Source organism: Ochotona curzoniae, unplaced genomic scaffold, assembly GCF_017591425.1.
Source record: "Ochotona curzoniae isolate NIBS_2020 unplaced genomic scaffold, NIBS_Ocur_1.0 scaffold_4506, whole genome shotgun sequence".
Classification (NCBI taxonomy): domain Eukaryota; kingdom Metazoa; phylum Chordata; class Mammalia; order Lagomorpha; family Ochotonidae; genus Ochotona; species Ochotona curzoniae.
Window position 1 is genome coordinate 19737535 of NW_024467119.1, and position 23701 is coordinate 19761235.

Genomic DNA, 23701 nt, shown 5'->3' on the forward strand with positions numbered 1-23701 from the left:
TGTTATGTACATAATAAACAGCTAGATCATCACAGTTAGATGATAAAAACTTTTTTTTTCTCTTACAGCATCATAATACAGACAGATTACTGTTCAATATTTGTGTGTCAGGCACTCTAAGACAGACCAAGAGATGGTGACACAGATATGCAGTACCGCTGGTTCACTCCCTGTTCACGGGGCAGGGCACCCTTCTAACGGACTTTATGACTGAAGCCTGTGGGCCGTTTACTATCGTATGCCCCCTTTGCAGATGGGGAACAGGCTGGGAAGGAGCCGTGTTTACCGCGAGTTACCCATCTAACATATGCGGAGTTCCGATTCAGTCGGCCTGTACACCATGACTTAGGGAATATCCCCGTTGTAATAAATGCCGCGGTTGACTCCCCCGCCGCCCCGCCTAACACTGCTGGGCTCCTGGGCTCTCCACTCTTGCCAAGGGGCTTCACTGGGCACGGAGCCTCCTGGACCTTGGCGTCAGAGTCACCCCGTAGGCTTTGATAAAACAAATTCCCGCTGTGGGCTCGCCTCTACATTTCTGATTCTGCATGGTGGGGGCCTGGGAGTCTGCATTTCTTACAAGTTCCCCCAGATGACGTGACTACTGTTGCTGGTGATACTAGGGGACTATCAATAATAACTGTGTTCTGGGCCCGGCGCGGTGGCGCAAGTGGTTAAAGGTCCTCGCCTTGCACGCCCGGGATCCCATATGGGCGCTAGTTCTAATCCCGGCAGCCCCGCTTCCCTTCCAGCTCCCTGCCTGTGGCCCGGGAAAGCAGTCGAGGACGGCCCAAAGCTTTGGGACCCTGCACCCGTGTGGGAGACCTGAAAGAAGTTCCTGGCTTCGGATCGGCATAGTATCGGCCGTTGCGCTGACTTGGGGAGTGAATCATCGGACGGAAGATCTTCCTCTCTGTCTCTCCTCTCTGTATATCCGCCTTTCCAATGAAAAAATAATAAAAATAAATCTTTAAAAAAAAATAATAACTGTGTTCTGTAAGTTTCCCTAAAGTCAAAAATCCTGTACCGATGTGGGAAACCAGGAAGAAGCTCCTGGTTCCCGGCTTCATATCAGCTCAGCTGTGGCTGTTGCAACCATTTAGGGAGTGAACTATCAGACAGAAGATCCTTCTCTCTATAAAATCTGCCTTTCCAATAAAAATAAGTAAATATTTAAAAAAAACATGTTTGCGGAAAATGGGATGAGGAAATACCTGTTTCAATTCAAGAAGAGATTGAAATCCGTGCATTTTTTTAAGGTATCTTTTTTCCATGAGCTTTACAAAGACCCCCCCCCCTTGCATGAATATCAATATTTGTAGGAAAATAAAACTTAAGTTTTAATTCTTTTTTGAAATATCTCCATATACCAGTAAGTGGAGTTACTGGGGAGAAAGGAGAGGTACCTTCAATTTTAGTAAACAACCCTCTTCCTCTGTTCCACTGTGAAGCAGTTCCTGACTTTATAAAGGGCCCTCAAGCTTGTGGCCTGAATGTCTCCACCCAGCCTTTCCAAGATAATGGCAGCAGGCTCCTAGCTAATCCCCCGACTTCCTCCAGGAAGCCGGCTCTGCTATTCCATCCATCGCCCAGGCCAAAGACCTTCCAGCTCTGCTGGACTCCTCACTCTCACATCACACTGCCCAGATCAGCAAATTCGGGCCGGTGTGGTAGCCGAGCGGCTAAAAGTTCTCACCTTGAATATGCAAGGGTACTACTTCTAATCCCAGTAGCTTGGCTTCCCATCTAGCTCCCTGCTTGTGGCCTGGGAAAGCAGTTGAGGACGGCGCAAAGCCTGGAATTTTGCACCCATGTCGGACACTCAGAAGACGCTCCTGGCTCTTGGCTTCGGACTGGCTCAGTTCTGGCTGTTGCAGCCACTTGCGGAGTGAATCGGCAGATGTAAGATGTTCCTCTCTGTCTCTCCTTGTCTCTGCATATCTTTCAAATAAAAATAACTAAAAAGAAAAAAAATCAGCAAATTTGTGTTCCTTCTGTCTTCAACATGTATTTTAGATTAAAACAGTCTGCACTACACTAGCTACCAAGCCCCTACTGCCCACTGTACCAGCTTTCATTTTGTTCTCGATGCTTCTACCCTTACTGTTGTACCGTTTATTTGCCTCCACAGCAAAGAGACCATCTACAGTCATCAGCCAAAAGACCTTTGGCAAAGCTGTCCAAGACAACACAGAAACTCTCCTGGATACAGTGCCTCCCTGAATGGATCCTCACCTGTCACCTGCCTCACCACCCCAACTTCTCCAGGACATCCAATCCTGGGAGATCCAATGCTCACGGAGCTCCACGGCTTGGTCAGAAGTCAGTGAGAGGGGCCCGGCAGTATGGCCTAGTGGCTAAAGTCCTTGCTTTGAACACGCTGGGATCCCATATGGACACTGGTTCTAATCCCAGCAACTCCACTTCCCATCCAGCTCCCTGCTTGTGGCCTGGGAAAGCAGTTGAGGATGGCCCAAGGCCTTGAGACCCTGCACCTGTGTGGGAGACCTGAAAGAAGTTCCTGGCTCCTGGCTTTGGATTGGCACAGCACCAGCCATTGCGCTCACTTGGGGAGTGAATCATTGGATGAAAGATCTTCCTCTCTATCTCTGCTCCTCTCGGTATATCTGACTTTTCAACCTAAGACGATGGCACATGGCCTGAGGCTTCTACACTGCCTTTAGCGGTCGTCTTCTAGAATCTATTGTTTCTAAGTGGAAGGCAAACGACAGTGTGTAGGTATCCTGGTACGGTGTTGGCTTCACAATAGCTTTACAGGGTAGGATTCTTGGCAATTCCTGCATGTTTCATTTGGTGGCAGCCACTGAATGCCAATGCGTGGAGCAGAATTCTAGACTCCAGCTGAGGCAAAAATAATTTAAAGCTGTCTACAAGGAATGGGGAGAGACGGGGAAAAAAATCATTGAATGGGAAACAGAGTGGAGGGCAGGTACTCTTAAGCAGTCTACTGGAGATACTAAATATTTCTTCATCATTTTATTGTTTTTGTATTTATGATTATCTGCTGCCCTCCTTCCCCTCCTCCACCCTGGGCTCTCACACACCTGTCAGTGCCAGCGAGGAAGTGTCTGGCTGACTGCTTCCCTGCAGCATCTGGCAGTGTCACACTGACATCTGACTAACCTGTGATCCCACACAGGTTTTCCCCCTGGGATTCTAGAATTTTTGGTGCTTTTGTCCAAACTTCTAGAAGAGTTTATGATTTGTTTACTGTTCCTCTCTTTGGTTAAGATTTCCTCCTGTAAATAGGTTAGGTCACATTATTCACTGTTTAAGTTGGGTAAAGCAAACTAAAATCCTCTCTCTCTCTGTGTCAGGCAACTCTGAACCTAACTGTTGTTTTCTAAAAATCATGGAATCATAGTTTATATTTCTTCTTCAACTCGGTTATTGTCTGAAGAGAACTGATGGGGAATTCTGGAAGTTTGGCTTTTTTAAAATTTAAACTTTGTTGAAATTCTCCTTGTGTTCTAACATAGATACAACTTGTCTAAGTTGCCTCTTAAACTCATCTATTGAAATGATCTGCTGCTCTTTTGCTTTTCCCCTTCCTATTTGTTTTTACAGTATATGTTCTTAAGTTCTTAAAGTTTCATACAACCAGAAAAGTTGCAAACATGATCTTAAAAGTTCTGTAAGTCCTTTCCTGACATTCCTTAGGGTAAGGCTGACTACATTTGCTTTCATATTCTCAACAACTTACTCCACCCTCTAGGCTCTGCTAAAAGGCTGCTGAGCCCAGAGGAATCTACATTTCAATTACTTTGTCTTCATCCAGTGCCTAGTACAGTGCCACTCAATGCTGATTACTGAATGAGTGAATCCAGGAATTTCAAAGAAATCTGTGGGTGGTTGTAATGGGTACTTGGCCTGAAGACAAGTAGAGGCCAGGTGACTGGTATCCATAAAAAAGCATCCTAAAGCACAGGATTCTCCAGACACATGCAAAGTTTATGCCTCTGTCTTTAAAAACAGATTTTTAAGCAAAGGATTTGGAAGAGGGGCAAGCACTGTGGCACCCCACTGAGATGCTCAGAGCTCCCCTAGGAGTGCTGGATTGAGTCTTGCCTCTGTACAACTTCCCAGCATGCAGTATTTGGGTCTCCACCACCCACACGGGAGGCCAGTCAGAGATCCTGGCTTCTGGTTTCAGCCTGGCCCAGCAATGGCTAGGAGGGCGTTTAGGGAGCAAAGCAGTGGTTGGAAGATTCTCTCTCCCTTCCCCTCTTTCTGTCTCTCCCTCCTATGTATTTCTTTTAAAATAAGAACATTAACTACAAAACCACAATATAATTCTTAAAATCAGGCATTAATGTTGAGACAGGACTATATTTAATCTGCACATTTCATCAACTCCAACTAATATCCTTTTTAACAAAAACACCTCAGCAGTACTGTTCTCAGCCTTTGGTCTTAAATGCACTTAAAGTTATTACATTGTTATGCACAGCTAATTCCAGTACCCAAGTCCTTTTACCTTAAGCCCAAAATACAGATCAGGGGGTTCTTTTATTCCAACAAGGTAGGAACAGAAGCGGGGGTGGGGTGGGGAGGTAGTGGAACAGGAAGGGACACATCTTCTGTCATGGTGGCAGGCAGTGTAAGGACTTATTCCAATATCCCACCCTGGACCCTGCGCCATTTCTTCTTTCTCACAGCTCACGAAATTCGCGCCAGTCCAGCCATCCACCAATCAGATGTAACCTGGCATTCCACCTGAGAATCCCACCCTCAATCTCCAGCCCCTTCCCCAAACCGGCCTACTTACTAATCATCCCCAGGCATTCACCTGCAGGCAGCAATCCCCTGGGGCCTGCCCTCAAACCCTCCCAATCCCCGCCCACACCTGGCAGACAAAAAGGCCTCCAAGTGCGGCTCTCTCTCTCTTTTTGGCCTCTTCTTCCTTGCTCTTCCCCTCTCTCCTCCTTCTGGCCTCCCTTCCCCTTCCCCTGTTCCTGCCCTGCTGGAATAAACTTCCCAAGATACCTCGTTGCGTCTGGTGTTTTCAGCTCACAAGTAAAGAACCAGGTTGTGGGAATTAGCTGTGCATAAAGTATCGTAATATTGTATGAACTAGAACTAGAACTCTTCCACCTGTTTAAATAACTAACAGGCAGGATGGGGGCTGCCAGGGCAGGGGAAAGGGGCAGGATGGAGGGGATGGGGGTGAGCCTGTACTGGTGGAAAGAAAAGCAGCCAATAGCTGATAAGCATTCTGGCCTAGTTAATGCCAAATGTATGTTAATTATATCATTGTACTAGCATTGTTGCCTATTCTACTTTTTTTTTTTTAAAGATATGTGAGGAAGCTGGGGAACACCAGGTGGGACATGCCACCCCAGCCTCAAGGCGAGGGGGTGGGTCCTGCAGATCATGCAGGGAAGCAGGGCTGAGGGACCTATGAGAGTGGGAGCAGCTGAGAACATTCTGACAGGGGAGCAATGATCTCTGGGTCTTCCATGGACTGGGCCACGGCACTCACAGGTAGGCAAGGGATCTGAGACTAGATGGCTCAGATGAGGAAAACCAGAGGACATGTCTGGGTCAGACTGATGGCTACCATGGTGGCCAGAGAAGGGTGAAGTTTGCCTCCAGCCAAACACGGAGCGGATGGAGGGATTCTGGCGGGCCCCTTGGGCTGTGAGACCACAGTTGCACCAATGACAGACCCATGTCCCCCCACCAACGAGGGCTGACACGTCTCAGCTTCCGTGTTAAGGAGAGTTTAAAAGGGCCCCTTCCCCGTCTCTTCCATGCTCTTGTTCCTCTGCAGCCCACTCCTTTACACCTGTCTGTCTGCTGCATGGGGAAGGGAAGCCTGTGACTGTGGTTCCCTGAAGTAAAAGCCATCTAAATTCTTTTCATGTATTTGGCCAAGTTATTCTTTCCCTGGTGGTCGGCGAATCTAACATATTGGCGAGTGGCGAATGTAACACACACCACATGGGAGAGCTGGACTGGGCTACATCACATCGCTCACTGCCCCCTGGAACATGCAAAAGATGGAGCTGGCAGGCATTCCTGGCTAGGCTAGGCCACACCAGTTCCTGTGAGAGATGCGGCTGGGGAAGGAACTGACCAGGCAGCCGTATCCACCAGTATGTATATGGCCGATACAATGACAGACCACACATGATCCTACACTGGCTGGTGCACACAAAGTCGAATCTAAGTCACCCCCGATGAGCTTCCTTGGAGAACTCCCCAACTAGACTGCTGGACTAGACCCTGGCCAGAGAGCGAAAAAAAATCACACGATGTGTAACCTGACCTTGGAGTGCATGTATTAGGACTGGGCCTCCTCAGTTGCTGATGCTAGTGCAGTGGACAAAATGTCCAGATGCACTAGGGGAACATGGCAGCCAGCTAATCAAAGCAGCAGGGGACATCAGCTGCCTCATCAAGGATGGACACAGAACAGGTTGGACCTCTGTCCTGGTCAAGTTTTGCGGCATGTCCCTGGGTCTGTGGATGCACTAAAGTGGACATTGTCAATTCATAGGCTTGGAGAGATTTTCTCAACTCTGAAGCAACACAAAACCAATAACTTCTCATAAAAATCAAAACCACTCAAGTAACATCCTAGGAACACTCCTCCCCATGTTGGGGTCTCTAGGAGTCATCAGATGACCGTTCCCCACCCTGGGTGCTGATGTAGTTTGACAGCAAGGAGTGGGCCACTCCCCTTATCATCTTTGAACATAGGAGAAATATTTATGTCACCCATCATCCTCCTTACCTCAACCCTCCCCATCCTAATCAGAGGCCCACATGGGCAGGCATCCCTCTTAACTGTATAAACAATATTAAAAATATAAAAATTTATATTTTATACAGACATATATAATCTACATACATTATAATATGTAAATAACAAAAAATAAAATAGAAAAAAGAAAGAAAGAAAATAGACCCCTTCCTCCCAAAAAAAGTCATGGGAAGAATTACAAAATGATAATTCAGGATAAGGCCAGCAGAGTGGTGTAGCACACTAAACAACCCTCTGCCTGAGGCACTACCATGCAATATGGGTGCTGGTTCAAGTCCTGGCTGCTCCACTTCTGATCTAGCTCCCACTTATGGCCTGGAGGGTGGCTCAAGTCCTTGGGCCCCTGTACCCATGTGGGAGTTCTGCAAAAATTTCCTGGCTCCTGGCCTTAAATAGGGCCAGCTCTGGCTTTTGCAGTCATTTAGGGAGTAAACCAGTAGATGGAAGATCTCTCCCTGTCTCCCCTTCTCTTTCTGTAACTTTGCCTTTCCAATGATAATAAATAAACCTTAAATAATAATAATAATGCAGGAGGGGCTGGCCTTGTGGGATACTTGGTTAAACTATCCTCTGAAACACTGGCATCCCATATGGGCACCGGTTCTTGGCCTGGCTTTTTCAGTTCCCTATTCATGTGCCTTGGGTAGAATAAGATTGCCCTAGTACCCAGGCTCCTGCACCCAAGTGGGAGACCCAGATGAAGCTCTCGGCTTCAGCCCGGCCCAGCCCTGGCCGTTGCAGTCATTTGGGCTGAACCAGTGGATAGAAGATCCTTTTCTCTCTCTGCATCCCTTTCCCTCTATAGTTCTGCCTTCCAAATAAGTAATATGTATCTTTTTAAAAATGCAGGAGCTATTGTTGCCATTGCGTGTGACTCTGGCATTCTATACAGAGTGCTGGTTCAAGTGTTCATTGTTCTGCTTCTGATCCAGTTCTCTGTAAAACATCAAGGAATGCAGCAGCTGATATCCTAGGTGCTTGGGTCCCTGCCACCACATGAGATCCAGAATGAGTTCCTGGTTCCTGTCTGCAGCCCAGCCCAATCTTGGCTAATGTGGGCATTTTGACGATGTACCAGCACATTTAAGTTCTTTCTTTGTCTCTCTCCCTCTCTTCTTTTTTTGTTTAAAGAAATTTATTTATTCATTTTGGAAAGTCAAGATATACGGAGAGGAAGATTTTCTGTCCGCTGATTCACTCTCCAGGAATCCTCAATGGCTGGAGCTGAGCTGATCCAAACCAAGGAGCTTCTTCCTTGTCTCCCGTGTCTGTGCAGGGTCCCAAGGCTTTGGGCCTTCCTTGACTGATTGCTCTCCCAGGTCATAAGCAGGGAGCTGGATGGGAAGTAGAGCTACCAAGTTACGAACCAGCACCGATATGGGATCCCGGTGCATGCAAGGTGAGGACTTTAGTTGCTAGACTACCGCATCAGAGCCCTCTCCTTTTAAAGATTTATTATTATTACTCTTACTGGTAAGGCAGCTACACAGAGAGGAGAGGCAAAGATGTTCTATCCACTGGTTCACTTCCCAGATGGCTGCACTGGCTGGATCTGAGCCAATCCGAAGCCAGGAGCCAAGAACTTTTCCTGGATCTTCCACGTGGGAGCAGGGTCCCAAAGCTCTTGGCCATTTTCTAGTACTTTCCCATGCCACAAGCAGGAAGCTGGATGGGAAGTGGAACCAGCACGCAAATGGGATACAAGCACCTGCAAGGGGAAGATTAGCCAATTAAGCCATTGCGACAACCCTCCCTGTACTCACCCCTCCCCCATGCCTTAAATAGAAATAACTTGAAAACATTTTCTTTAAACACAACAAGGGATTCGATTATAAGATTATAAACATAATCTACCCAGAATTCATAAACTCTCATGGCTCTTATCCAGTGCTCATTCTGTCATGACAGATAAAATCAAGCTCAAGTTGAGTGACTGAAGGAGTACCTGCAGCAACAAGTGATCAGGTAGGGAAATGTGTACGCTTCCTGGCTTAAAACCAAGGCACCAAGTTCACATCAGAGCTGCAGCTTGCAACCTTGCAAAACCACAGCCAGCAAAGCCAAGTCTCCAGCCCCCATTCCATACCTGATTCTCCTCTCAGATCAAATACTTGGTCAGTTGGCACGCAGTAAAGCCATGGTCTGTGTGTTCGTCTTAACTAGCACCCAATGCAGAAGGTGGAAGAAAAGGATATAATACTTTTTTTTTTTTTTTAAATTGGAAAGGCGGATATACAGAGAGGAGAGACAGAAAGGAAGATCTTCCGTCTGATGATTCACTCCCCAAGTCAGCGCAACGGGCCGATACTATGCCGATCAGAAGCCAGGAGACTCCTCCGGGTCTCCCACGCGGGTGCAGGTTCCCAAAGCTTTGGGCCGTCCTCGACTGCTTTCCCGGGCCACAGGCAGGGAGCTGGAAGGGAAGCGGGGCTGCTGGGATAGAACCGGTGCCTATATGGGATCCCAGGGTGTGCAAGGCGAGGACTTTACCACTTGCGCCACCGCGCCGGGCCCCAAGGATATCATACTTTTGAAAAGCAAATTTGTTTCCTCAATCTCTTAGCAACCAGACTATAAAACTCTGCAGGGTAGTAAAGAAACCAACTTCATGAAAAATGCAGGGTGCTTACCAGCAGACAGCAATATTATGGCATGGAAGAGTTGCTGTAAAACAAGGCTGGGGGAAGATGTGCCTGCACAAGGAAAGCCCGCAGCACTGACAGTCACAGTGAGGCCTGTGGCTTTCTCCTCCTGGGCCAGCTCAGAGCAGAATGCAGCCCATCCAGCGGATACAGTCCTACCACCCACACCTTGCCAGGTGAAGCCACTTCCTTGTCAAGGTTGGCAGAACTTTGGGTTCTGGCCCCACCACAGCACAAGGCTCCTGACCTCCGAAGGAAGCACCTTAGAGGCTTACGACTACCCTGGGGGACTCTTCCTCTGAATCAAGATGTGCTATTGCCTTCTGGAAAGTTTCACAGCCAGCTTCCTCCCCCACCCCGTCATCCATGGCCTCCTCCCACAAGCCTCTGCTCCACCCTCTGTTGATTCACACTCTCTGGGTGGCTCCTGGCCGCTATGTCACAACTGCCAGGAGCTCCCAGTGGCTGTCCTCTAACTCACAGGGCTTCGAGGGATTCCACCTGCCCCACGACTCCAGGGCTGTGACCTCAAATTACCCAACTTCTTGGAGGTGACCTGAGAAGGAAGAGAGAACTGAATGCCATGGACAGAAGCTCACAAGAAAGCAAGCACAGATAGAAGGCGTTCAAAAGGGCAATCCCACGCAGGCGCGCGCACACACACGCACACGCGCGTGCGTGCTTGCTTCCTGTAAGCAATCAAACACCATGGAGATCCCAGAGACTTTCAAATCCCCAATCAGAGAACTAAGAAGGCTGAGGAGGGGGCAGGGGGAGAAGTTTTCCTATAAGCAGAACTGGGAAAACATGAAAAAGCACTCAGAATGACTGTTACAAAGCTTCCAGATTTATTTGCATGTTTTTCAGTGTTGCTCTAAATCAACAGTTCTTAACAAAGTTTGTGTCCATTTTGGGGGGCGGGCATAAGAATGTCTGCATGAACATCTTGTATTTTTCAATGTGTCTGTCACTTACTAGTTAGCTACACAAAGTCCACAGAAGACAGTCTTCTAAGAGGTTGGTGTTAAGCCCAGTGACCAGGAGGCTACAAGGGGTGCTAGCAGAGAGCTGGATCCGGAGTAGAGCAGCTGGAACTCAAATCAGTGTTCATGTGGGACGTCCACATCGCAGGTGGCAGCTCAGCACACATGCCACAAGATGAGTCCCAGACAATCATGTTTATGATAGACATTTGCACGGGGTACAGCAAGCACAGGGAGAAGAGGAAAAGTGTGTCCGGCTTGGGGTTCCAAATACTTGTGAGAGGTGGATCCCTCAGCCCAGACTTGTGAAGGTAGAATAAGAGCTAGCAAGTGTTCCGGGGGGGGGGGGGGGGGGGCAACAGCTGCTGTCCCCAGCAGGAACGGTGCGGGGATGCTGGCAGGATGCAGCCTGCAGACCATGAACAGTCTTGCTATCAGATCAAACCCCAAGCAGAGCAACACTCACACCAGCATAATGCAGCAGACAAGAAGCAAATGAAAGCGTTTGCTTATAAATCTTCTTGCTGCCTCTCCACTGGAACTTAGTCCTGGAAGAAACATTTGTGCAAAGAACAACTTGCACTACAAACTAACGACGTCTGTGGTGAGCAAAACAGACGGCAAGCATTTGAATGCTGGGCTTGAATGTCCATGAGGAAATTCAGCATTGTATTTAAAAGCAGTTCATTATTTTGTTTTTCCTCCAAAGTGGCAAGATGTGGATCCTTCTGCAAGTCCAGAGGAAGCTGGGGCGACTTAGTCTTAAACCTGCAGAAGGCTGCCTGGCTTCTGCCTACCTGCTTTGGGGTGTACCTTCGTAAGCACGTTTGGAGAAGTCTGGCATGAAGTCAGAAATAACATTACTAATCTTACGGACATGGGGAAGTGGCATGTAAAGAAGAAAGCATACTTGTGTTTTTTTGTGTGTTGTACATGCTTTAAACATCACAGAGCCGGTGTTTTCAATGATTCAGATCTGGCTGGCCCCAACCCAAGACAATGTCACTCTGTCAACACTTGTTACCCTTTGAGCCGTGAGGCTAAAGAGGGAGAAAGGACACAGCATGACATCTACCTTCCCAGCACCTGTGGGAGTCTCACCACTGCACCTTCACATTCAAATACATTAGCAAGGGCGTGGTTCACAAAGGCTCCATTCTGAAGGTCAAACCTTCTTGGTCCATAAAAACAAATTACCAGGGAACAATTTTTCATGAAAAGTACTTTGTCACGGTTTGCAACATTTCAGCAGCTTGTCTGAGATTGGCCAGTGTGCAGAGAGAAGAAATCTCTAAGGAAACTTGGAGTAAATCCTGTGATGCTTCGGGACGTTGGATGGTATGCTTAAAAGGCATGACAGCTTGACACCGCTGAAGACATTTTCTTATAGGAATAAAAACACAACTTTATCCCTAGCTGCAAGTGTACTCTTCTAATCAGGAATTCCTAGACAAAGAGAACAGTTGCACTATTACATATTAGATGGGAAGGAGAAAAAATAATGTTCTCTCATGATGAGAACTCATCAGCCGTTCCCAAAGATGTGCCAAAATAGGAAGGATCCCAGGGAAAAACTCAGATAAGTCATTCAAGCTCTCCTATTTAGGAAATGTTTCTAGCCCATCTGTGATTCTTAATCATTATACGTTTTACACTGTCATTGCCTTTTGAGAAGTTCAAGTTTATGACTTGCTCAAGTGCTCTGCATGACCAAGGCGTTGTCATGCATCCTGAGCAACATCAGGCTTCTGAGTTTCAATTCCCAAACAGATCTTTAAGAAATGGATCTTTTTAAAAGGTTTATTTTATTTTTATTAGAAAGGCACATTTACAGAGAGAAGAAGAGACAGAAAGATCTTCCATCTGCTGGTTCACTCCCCAGCTGGTCACAATGGCCAGAGTTGAGCCAATCTGAAGCTTCTTCAGGGACTCCCAAACAGGTGCAGGGTCCCATCCTCTACTGCTTAGCTTAGCTTTTTTTTTTTCTTTTTTCTGTGTGACATAAATTAACTGTATGACGTGTTAGCACATCAGGCATGACATAGAAACTTACCTAGTATGCATAAAGTTTAAAAAAAGTTCAGGGGCCAGTATGGTGGCAGAGCTAGTTAATCCTCCACCTGCAGCAGCGCTGGCATTTCATATGGGCACCAATTCTAGTCTTGCCTGCTCCACTTCTGATCCAACTCCCTGCTTTTGATCTGGGATAGCAATGGAGGATGGTCTAACACCTTGGGACCCTGCACCCTTGTGAGAGGAAACTCCTGGTTCCTGGCTTCAAATCAGCTCAGCTGAGGGCACTGTGGCCATTTGGGGAGTGAACCAGCAGACAGAGATCTCTCTCTCTCTCCATTAGTCTGCGTTTCAGATAATATTTTTTAAAAGTTCAATGTCCTTCTTGCTTGCCATCAAAAACTGGAGAACTTAAAAAAAATAAAAAGAAAGAAAAGCTGCCATCTGGCACTTGCTGCCAGGCTCCACTCTGTTCTTCTGTGTGCCATGCCAGACTTACTCTGACCTCACAACCAAGTCTCTGAACCTCCTGTGCTCCCCGCTCCCTGGACGCGTACACTGACAATCTGATCCTGCCTTGGCTGGCCTCCCAGGACTCAGCATCTAGACCACCTGTCAAATCACTCTGATTTTGGCTTCCCTGGCTCGCTCTGGCTTTCCAGTTGCTGAAAAGCTAAGCAAGACATACAGCAGGCTTTGAACTGGATCGTAAAAATCGTGTGGTAGTTGGGATTTGGATCCATGGAGAAAACGGGACTGGGCAGTCCAGAGAACAAGGCATGAAAGCAAGCAAACAAACAAACAAAACGAAGAGCTGTGAACGCACAGAGTGCCTTGGAGGGGCTCAAGAGCACGGGCTCAGCAGGAGTTCTACTTAGACCCCATGGTTTGGAGGAGGTTTTGGAAGGGAGTGCAGAGATTTCACGCTCCAAAATTCTCAGGGCGCGTTTCAGTGCAGCAGTGAGGAGTAGTGAGGAACAACCTGCATGGGCACGGGAGAGCCTGGGTCCGGGTCCTGGCTGCACCCTCTGACAAGTGAACCAGCTTCTGGGCGCTGTCTGCTTCTGCTTCCCTGCTCTTAAATACATTACCCAACAAAAGCGTGCGAGATTTCTCATCAAAGTAGCCATGTCCAGCTTCCCTTGAGAAAGAGGAGACTCTGACACAAGGAACCTCTGTTTGCACATGGGCAAAATGGAGAAGGAGGAGGAAGCTGCAGCAGCTGTGGTAGCATGGTAGCTCGCCTGGGAAGGTGCATCCTACACCCAGCTGTGCAAGTCCTCTGACAGGCACCTGCTTTGCATTATTTGTTGGCTTGCCTCTCACGGCATCTGAGATTTCAATCCACTGAGTGTTCAATAATTACTAAGCCAACCAATGAATTAAAAATTGGAAGAAGGGAATACCAAGGAGACTCGAGAGAGAGGACCCGTGGAAAACCTTGCCCAGCCCACCAATAGGTTTGGACAAAGCTACAAAGAAAGGTGCCTGAAGGTATTTCCCAGCCAGCAACATGATCCAGGTAAAGGTTCAAAAACATTTTAGCACAACTTGGGCTACTACATGGGAGCTTACTTGATAAAAGTTTCTAAAAAAAAACTGAATGAAAAAAAGAGGTCTTGAAATCCACACATAGTTTTCTTTTCCCAATATATAATTTCCATGAATAGTTCAAAGATAACTAGTATGCCAAGAAAGATCTTACCTGTATTTATGGAGTACTAAGAAAAACCTAGGCTCTCCAATCTTTCACTGCACTTGGAAATAATAATAATAATAATAATAATAATAATAATAATAATAATAATAATAATATAATCAGCATGAAAGCTCAATGGCTAATTCTCTGCCTACACGCACCAGCATCCCCTTTGGGCAATGGTTCATATTCTAGCTGCTCCACTTTCCTTCTAGCTCCCTGTATGTAGTCTGGGAAAACAGCAAAGGATGGCCCAAAGCCTTGGAACCCTGCACCTGTGTGGGAGACCCAGAGGAGGCTCCTGATTCCTGGCCCCTGGCTCCGGATCAGCTCAGCTCTGGCCATTGCAGGCATTTGGGAAGTAAATCAGTGGATATAGGGTCTTCCTGTGTCTCCCTTCTCTGTAAATATGCCTTTTAAATATAAGTAAAGTAAATTTTTAAAAAGAAAAAAAGAATGCTAGTGAAAGTAACAATTTTAGATATCTGCTTTAGAAATAGACTTTCATACGTTACCAAGTTCTAAGAAGGACGTATGATGACACTACAAGACAGGGTGAGCTAAAGACTGAGGCACCACATTCAGAAGCAATGGTTGAAGTTGTTTTCAGAAGCATTAGCAGGAAGTATTCGGAGTAGGAGAGCAGGACAGGCAGGGGGATGCTGGGGGAAGGTAGGACTCGGGGATTGAGGCCAGGACTCCAGGCTCAGTGGCCAGAAGATCCATCCAGTGCCGGCTGGAACACAGCACTACTGAGTTGGTAAAAAGTACACATGTTATTGTATGAGAAGGGACATGGTATAACCAGTTAACATCTCTGGGCCTCAACAAAAAAAGGCATTCAGGCCCAGCGTGATGGCCTAGTGTCTAGGTCCTCAGCCTTGCAACAAGCTGGGATTCCATATGGGCGCCAGTTCTAATACTGGAAGCCCTGCTTCCCATCCAGCTCCCTGCTTGTGGCCTGGGAAAGCAGTCAAGGAAGGCCCAAAGCCTTGCAACCCTGCACCCAGACAGGAAACCTGAAAAAATCTCCTCACTCCTTGGGGAGTGAACCAGCAGATGGAAAATCTTTGTCTCTCCTTCTCTGTGTAAATCTTATCTGCTTTTCCAATAAAAATAAATCAACCCGTGAAACTACAACAATGACAAAGGCATTAGAGCTCAAGGGAGAGAAAAGTCACTGCAAAGAAGACAGCGGCATCCAGGTCCCTAGGAAGTAAGGCTAGGACTCTACAGCCCCCAGGGGGCTGGGGGCTCCATGTAGGCCTGCCTGATTTACAGCACCCACACTCAAGTCTTAGAAAGAGCTCTTCCATCTGCTGATTCACTCCCCAAATGCCTGCAGTAGCAGGGGTTGGACCAGACTTACATCAGGAGCCGGGAATTCAGTCTAGGTCTGCCAAGTGGAAGGTAGAGACTCAAGTTCTTGGCCACCATCTGCTGTTCCCAGGGTATACACGAGCATGTAGCTGAAATCAGAAGTGGAGCCCAGGCTCCCTTGCAGAGTCAGAACCCATACGTAGGCACTTCACTACGGGATACAGGCATCCACGTTGCTGTTTCAGCCACTGTACTGAATCTTGGTCCCTGACTCACTTGTATGCTGTAATTCTTCTCAGGAGCTTCTAAAGGAGTAGTATTCTGAACTGGGAGGGCTCCAGCCTGCAAGGGATAGTTACTGGTATCCACCATCTGTCAGAGGCAGGAACTGGGCTGAGAAATCTGGGATAAACTATATCAACTTGGATATCCCCAGGTATGAGGCAGAAATGGAGGTCTAGGGTTCAAGGAGGAAATTAGGCGTATAAGAAAGGTTTAGGAGCCAGAGAGCTCAAGTTTCAGAGAGTGCCTGAGCAGCAGGGGTAACTGGCAAAGCCCATCAAGGAGCTGCACTCAAGAGAGCAGGGAAAGGAAACAGCTAGTACAGCCACCAAAAGAGCAGTACCCAAGAGAACCAGATGTTTTAAGGAAGTGGTTAACACCCACTTACTGAAGAAAGAAGACTTAGACAAGGATGAAGTCATGGACAGACTTTGACTGATAAGCATCAAATAACTTGTGGAGGTAGGCAGCATGGTGTAGCATGCAACGCCAACAACTGGGATGCTCACATCCTTATCCCCGTGCCTAGGACCCAGTCCCACCTCCACTTCGCACCCAGCTTCTTGTTCATGAGCACCCTGGAGACAGCACATGATGGATAAGTGCCTGGCTCTGCTGCCCAGCTTTGGCCTGCCCCAGCCCTGGCTACTGCGGACAGTTGGGGAGTGTATCACAAGATGAAACGTCTCTATTGGTCTTTCCATCACTCCCCGCCCTGCTTTTGAATAAATTAAGGCGGTGGCGGGGGGGGGGAGGGGGGAGTTTTCTTCTTCTTCAAAAAAAAATGCTGTCACAGAAAAGCGCAGGAAAAGGGTAGACACCTGGGCCCGGCGTGATGGCGCAGTGGTTAAGGTCCTCGCCTTGCACGCCCGGGATCCCATATGGGCACTAGTTCTAATCCCGGCAGCCCCACTTCCCATCCAGCTCCCTGCCTGTGGCCCGGGAAGGCAGATGAGGACGACCCAAAGCTTTGGGACCCTGCACCCGTCCGTGTGGGAGACCCGGAAGAGGTTCCTGGCTTCACATCGGCCATTGCTCACTTGGGGAGTGAATCATCAGATGGAAGATCTTCCTCTCTGTCTCTCCTCTCTGTATATCCGCCTTTCCAATAAAAATAAAAAAATAAATCTTAAAAAAAAAAGGGGTAGACACCAGGCCATGAGGGGTTAAGAACACAGGTGATGAGGAAGCTGAAAGAGGTGCCCAGCAAATTGGTTGGTGTTTATGGCAGCAAGGTTTGAGCTGTGTTTGTTTTGGCTGTGGACCTGCCAGGTTATGACAAGTAGAGAACGCCTGCTCTGCAGCACCCCCGTCATGCCTGGAACTCCGAGATGTCCCCTGGATCACCTGTCCTCACCCAGTCCTAAGTCAGAACTCTATCTGCTGCATTCCTTCCTTTTACAAGTGAAAGGTCAGTTTGCTCTCTAATCTACCTGCAGTGGCCAACAGTTCATCACAGTGTGGGTTGTGTTCAATAAAACCTTGTACGGGCCAAAAGGGTGACCAGGCACCTTTGGTTTGCACATTTGTTTTTCCAAGTGCTCAGTGGCCTTGGCAAAAAGAAAAAAAAGTCAATGAGCCACTGATGTTGTGGACATAGCACACAAGTGCCAGCCTCCCAGCAGCTGTTCCTAACCATCCATGCCGTCACGGAAAGAGAGCTAAATCAGGAGCATGGCCACCACTGAACAGCCTGCTAACTTATCGTTGTGATCCTTCCATTAGGCAGTTCCTTGACATACACACAAGGGAAACACGGATTCAACTCACAGCATTTCCCCCTAGCAGGCACTCAGATACGTGTGTCTAAGTAGTTAAACATGCTTGATAACAGGTTGAAGAAAAGGGAGATAACTTCTTGAGCAGATACAAAAACATGCAGGTTTCATTTTCTTCTTTTTGTTTAAATTTATTTATTTTTATTGGAGAGTTACATATACAGAGAGGAGGAGAGACAGAGAGGAAGATATTCTGTCTACTGATTCACTCCCCAAGTAGCCGCAACAGCTGGAACTGAGCCTGGAGCTAGGAGCCAGGAGCTTCTTCTAGGTCTCCCATGTGTGTGCAGGGTCTCAAGGCTTTGGGTCATCCTTGACTGCTTTCCCATGCCACAAGAAGGGAGCAGGATGGGAAGCAGGGCAGCTGGGATTAGAACAGTGCCCAAATGGGATCCTGGTGCATGCAAGGTAAGGACTTTAGACACTATGCGACCACGCCAGGCCTATTTTTTTTTTTTTTAAGATTTTATCTATTTTTATTATAAAGGCAGATTTACAGAGAGGAGAGACATAAAGGTCTTCCACCTGCTGGTTCACATGCCTTAAATGGCTTCCATAGCTGGAGTTGAACTGGACCAAAGCCAGAAGCCAGGAACCTCTTCTGGGTCTCTTACACGGGTGCAGGGTCCCAAGGCTTTGGGTCATCCTCTACTGCTTTCCCACGCCACAGGGAGGGAACTGGAAGGGAAGTTGGGCAGCCAGGACATCAACTGGCATCCATATGGAATCCTGGAGCTTACAAGCAAGGATTTAGCCACTGAGCCATAGCACAAGGCCCCATTTTCATCCTCTTACAGTGACAGATGAATCAGCCTATTTGGAAAATGGTACCAAGAATGGAAGATCTGACAGGAAAGTCTTCACGGAAATATCAATCATGAACTTAACGTATTTTGCTGATATATTAGAAAGAAGGCTGTATCCCTGAAGGAGACACGATGATGCAACATGACACAACACTGCTGGAGGAAGGGGCCACGAGCCAAGCAAAGCAGGTAACCTCTAGAACCCAGCGAAGCAGAGTAACTGATTCCCCTACTGATTCCAGAAGGAAGCCATACTGTTGGCAACTTTGACTTCAACATGGTGACCATGCTTGGAGAGCCATACACAACCTGTCATCTGAGCTCATAAATTCTGGTTCCCCGACTTCCAGTGGGGCTCCAAGAAGTTCCTACCTCCAGCTCTCATCACACCCTTCTCCTCTCATGGAAAACTGTTTCACAGCTGCTGACTCAAAACTTCCCAACAACTCCTTCTCTGGGGCACGAGGTCCGCTGGAGGAAGGGACTCCATCACATACCCTTCAGCTTTGCACAGATGCACCTGCGTGCCACCTGTGCTCCTATAGGATCAATCCATATCCCCTACCTCCTCAAGAAAGTGGCTCCAGTAGCTCTCTACTGCCATCCTTGGCTTCTCCCTTGCCACCAGAAACTCCGGTCAGCACAGACTCATTCTAATTTAAAGTAGCCTAGCCTACAGCCAGACTACCTGACAATATCGCCCGCTCTATTTCTCTTGCTTCTCTCTGGACTAAAACTCCTCCAAGAGATGTCTCTGTATTTATCCCATCAAGTGTCTATACTTTTGGAATCCACTCCAACTAGCTCTTCATGCACCTCCAGCCGAGCTCAGCATGGCAGGCATCATTGGTTTCAATGCACAGAAGAGGAAACAGAATCCTGCAAAAGTTAGGGTGAACTGTTCTGATCTGCATACCAGTAAGTCTGGGCCTCTCCACTCACACCCTGTTCCGTCTGGACCTCAAATTTCAGTTTCTTATTTCACCTGTCAGTTGGCCTGCCCAGCTAGCCACATGTTATCAGCCTTACTCACATTCCTCACCCCCACCCGGATTAGAGAGTTAGAGGCAGAGTTAGAGAGACATACTGAGAGAGACAGACAAATCTCCCATTTGTTGCTTCACTCTTGAAATGGCTGCAGTGGCCAGAGCTGTGCTGGCCCAAACCAGGATCCAGGAGCTTCACAGGGTCTCCCGCCCGTGAGCATAACAACAGCTCAAGCATTTTGGCCATCTCCTACTGCTTTCCCAGATCATTAGCAGGGAGCCACATTTGAAATGGCACAGCCAGGACTCCAATCAGCACTGATTTGGAATGTTGGTACTACAGGCCATAGCTTTGACAGCTTTAACTTTTATGCCACAGTGCCAGCCCCACTTTGGTTTCTCACAAAAAGTTTGTAAGATTTGATTCAAAGGAGACGGTGTAAGGAGTTGTTCGAATATCCCACCCTGGACCCGGCGCCATTTCTTCTTCCTCACAGCTCACAAAATTCGCTCCAGTCTAGACATCCACCAATCAGATGTAACCCGGCATTCTGCCTGAGAAACCCACCCTCAATCTTTCAGCCCCTTCCCCAAACCAGCCCACTCACCAATCATCCCCAGGCATTCACCTGCAGTTGCCAATCCCCTGGGTCCTGCCCTCAATCCCTCCCAATCCCCGCCCCCCACACCCTGCAGACAAAAGGGCACCCAGGTGCAGCTCTCCCTTTTCTCCTTCTGACCTTCCTTCCCCCTCTCCCCTTTCCCTTTTTTTCCTTGTCTCTCCACCACCTTCACCCCTTTCCTGCCCCACTGGAATAAACCTCCGTAGATACCTCGTTGCGTCTGGTGTTTTCAGCTCACAGTAGAGAACCAGGTTGTGGGAATTAGCTGCGTGTAATAATATTGTAATATCATAGGAGCTAGACTCTAACCTCTTTTAAATAACTAACAGTGTTGTGGCATTGCAAGTAAAGCCAGAACTTGATGCTTGCATCCTTTATTAAATGTCAGTTTGTCTCTTTGTAACCCTGCTCCCAATCCAATTCTCCCTTAATAGGTTAGGAAGGCAGCAGAAAATGGGCCAAGCACTAGGGCCCCCATCATCCACATATGAGACCCAGAAGAAGCTCCGTGCTCTTAGCTTCAGACTGGCGGAGCCCTGGCCCTGGCAACAGCAGCCATCTGGGGAATGAACCAGTGGATGGAAAATCCATCTCTTTCAAGCATTCAAATTAAAAAAAATCTTTAAATATTCTAATTCAAATTAGTTTATTAATTACAAAACAACATACTGGTTTTAAAACCAATATAAGGGTACTTGTTAAAGTTTGTGGATAAAGATAACATTGGAGTGGGCATTTGGCCTGGCCGCCGAAATGCCTGTGACCCACACTGGACTGTGTGGGTTTCATTCTTGGCTCAAGTTCCCAGTCCATGCAGACCTTGTCAATTAGTGGTGATGGTTAAGATACTGAGTCCCCAGCTCATGACTCTAGTTGATGGGTGAAAATTCTCTTTCTGTTTCTCAAATTTATGGGACTGGTGGGGTAGAATCACAGGCTAATCCTCCACCTGTGCCAGCAGCATTCCACAGAGATGCAGATTCCTGTCTCAGCTGCTGACTTCCCATTCCGCTTCCTGCTGATGGCCTGGGAAGGCAGCTGAGGATGGCCCAAGGCCTTGGGATCCTGCACACCCACAAGGGAAACCTGGAAGAAACTCCTGGTTTTCAATGGCTCAGCTCCAGCTGTTGAAGCTTTGTGGAGAGCTGAACCAGCAGATGCAAGATTCTCTCTCTGTCTTGTTCTCTGTGTAAAACTATACCTTTCAAATAAAAAGAAATAGGGCCTGGCATGATGGCCTAGCGGCTAAAGTCCTCACCTTGAATGCGCCAGGATCTCATATGGGCGCCGGTTCTAATCCTGGCAGCTCTACTTCCCATCCAGCTCCCTGCCTGTAGCCTGGGAAAGCAGTGGAGGACGGCCCAAAGTCTTGGGACCCTGCACCCGTGTGGGATACCCAGAAGAAGTTCCTGATTCCCAGCTACGGATCGGCACAGCATCGGCCATTGCTCACCTGGGCAGTGAATCATCAGATGGAAGATCTTCCCTTCTGTCTCTCCTCCTCTCTGTAGATCTGACTTTGTAATAGAAAATAAATAAATCTTTAAAAAAAAAACAAATAAAAAGAAATGGATATCTTTTTAAAAGTACATTAAAAATTTTTTTAAATACTAATTTTGGTACAAAACATTTTAAAATTGTTGCTTTGGATGGGTCTTCAAAAATTCATAAAAAATGTGTATCATGAAAAAAAAATGTGCATGGATTTCAATTTTTTTTTTCACCAAAACAAATCTTTTAGTTTATTGTCTCCTAGGTTTTTGTTCATATATTTTTAAAATTTTTATCTAATTGTGTCATCACAAGGTATTTTCCCTTATGGTTATTACACTAATGAAGAATTACATAAATATTTCCCTTAGTATGAAGCTATATTACTGTAATCTATAACATTATTTATTCATAAATTTCTTATTTTCATTTTCAGTAACACACACTCAATACAAAAAATGTTGAAAATGAAAAAACATAGCTTCCATAATTATACAAATACATCACCAAATAAAAATATAATTATTACTTTCATCTGCTTCAAAGTATTCAAGTGTGTTCTTTCTAGTTCTAATTTTGGGACCAGCACAGGAGCCTGATGGCTAAAGTCCTCACCTTGAATGTGCTGGGATCCCATATGGGCGCCACTTCTAATCCCAGCAGCCCCACTTCCCATCCAGCTCCCTGCTTGTGACCTGGGAAAGCAGTGGAGGACGGCCCAAAGCCTTGGGACCCTGCACTCACGTGTGGGAGATCTAGAAGAGGCTCCTGGCTCCTGGCTTCAAACCAGTTTAGCTCCAGCCATTGTGACTGCCTGGGGAGTGAATCATTGGATGGAAGATCTTCCTCTTTCCCTCTCTTCCTCTCTATATATCTGCCTTTCCAATAAAAATAAATAAATGTGAAAGGAAAGAAAGAAAGAAAGAAAGAAAGAAAGAAAGAAAGAAAGAAAGAAAGAAAGAAAGAAAGAAAGAAAGAAAGAGAAAGAAAGTCAGTCAATCTTGTGGGGCCTGGTGGGTGATGCCAGAGCCTCCAGCTTTGGCATTCCATATGGGTGCCAGTTTAAGTCCCAGCTACTCCACTTCTGATCCAGCTCCCTGCTAATGCAGTGGAGGATGATCCAAGCTCTTGTGGCCCTGCATTCATTCACACAGGAGGTCCAGAAGAAGCTCCTGGCTTCCAGTATCTGATCCACCCAGCTCTGCCAATTGTGGCCATATGAAGAGTGAACCAGCAGATGGAAGATCTATTTCTATCACTCCACACTACCCCGTAACTCTGCTTTTCAAGTAAGCCTGTATTTTTTAAAAAAAGGAATCTTGCCTCTGTTTACTAAAATAGGCAAAAAGATGAAGTAAAAGCACTAATACTTAAGAATGTATGTTAGGAATTATTTAATTCAGCAAAGAAAAAAATTCAGAAACCAAATGTCCGTCATTAAGAGAACTGCTTCATAATTTGCTTGCTTTTCTATAGAGTAGAAGTAATCAAAGTACTTCATCGGATTGCAGAATTAAATCAGACAATGAACGGAAAACATGCAGCATAATAAACAGCAAATATCTGAGCTGTAATCAATAGACTACCTCTTTACCCTTTACTCTTGTGAAATTCAGCCCTTTCTGGCTCAAGGTCAAGGGTTTCTGACCAGGTACCACTATTCCAGAATCTGTTTCTTTTTCAGTTCCCAGATTCCAATTACATGCAGTTACTCTGTTAATTTCACAGATAGCAGCTGACTTCTGCTCCAGGTCCTCCCCCCTCCCACAGAGGTGGAATGGCACAGAATTACTTGGTAGGCTGTGAGTATGTCTATTTCGTAGCCCTAAATCCTTTCTCCACTTTTGGCCTGTAGTTACCAACTATAGCCTTTCAAGTATTGGTGACTATCTGCAAACACTCCTGCCTTTTTTTCCCTTTCTCATTTATTGTTTTTCCTTTTTTCTTTTAAGATTTATTTATTTTTATTTCAAAGTCAGATATACACAGAGGAGGAGATATAGAGAGGAAGATCTTCCGTCCGATGATTTACTCCCCAAGTAGGGAGCCCGTATGGGTGTCGGTTCTAATCCCAGCAACTCCACTTGCCATCCAGCTCCCTACTTGTGGCCTGGGAAAGCAGTCGAGGACGGCCCAAAGCTTTGGGACCCTGCACGCATGTGTGTGGAGACCTGGAGGAAGTTCCTACCTCCAAGCTTCAGATCTGCACAGCACCGTTGTGGTCACTTGGGGAGTGAATCATCAGACGGAAGATCTTCCTCTCTGCATCTCCTCCTCTCTGTATATCT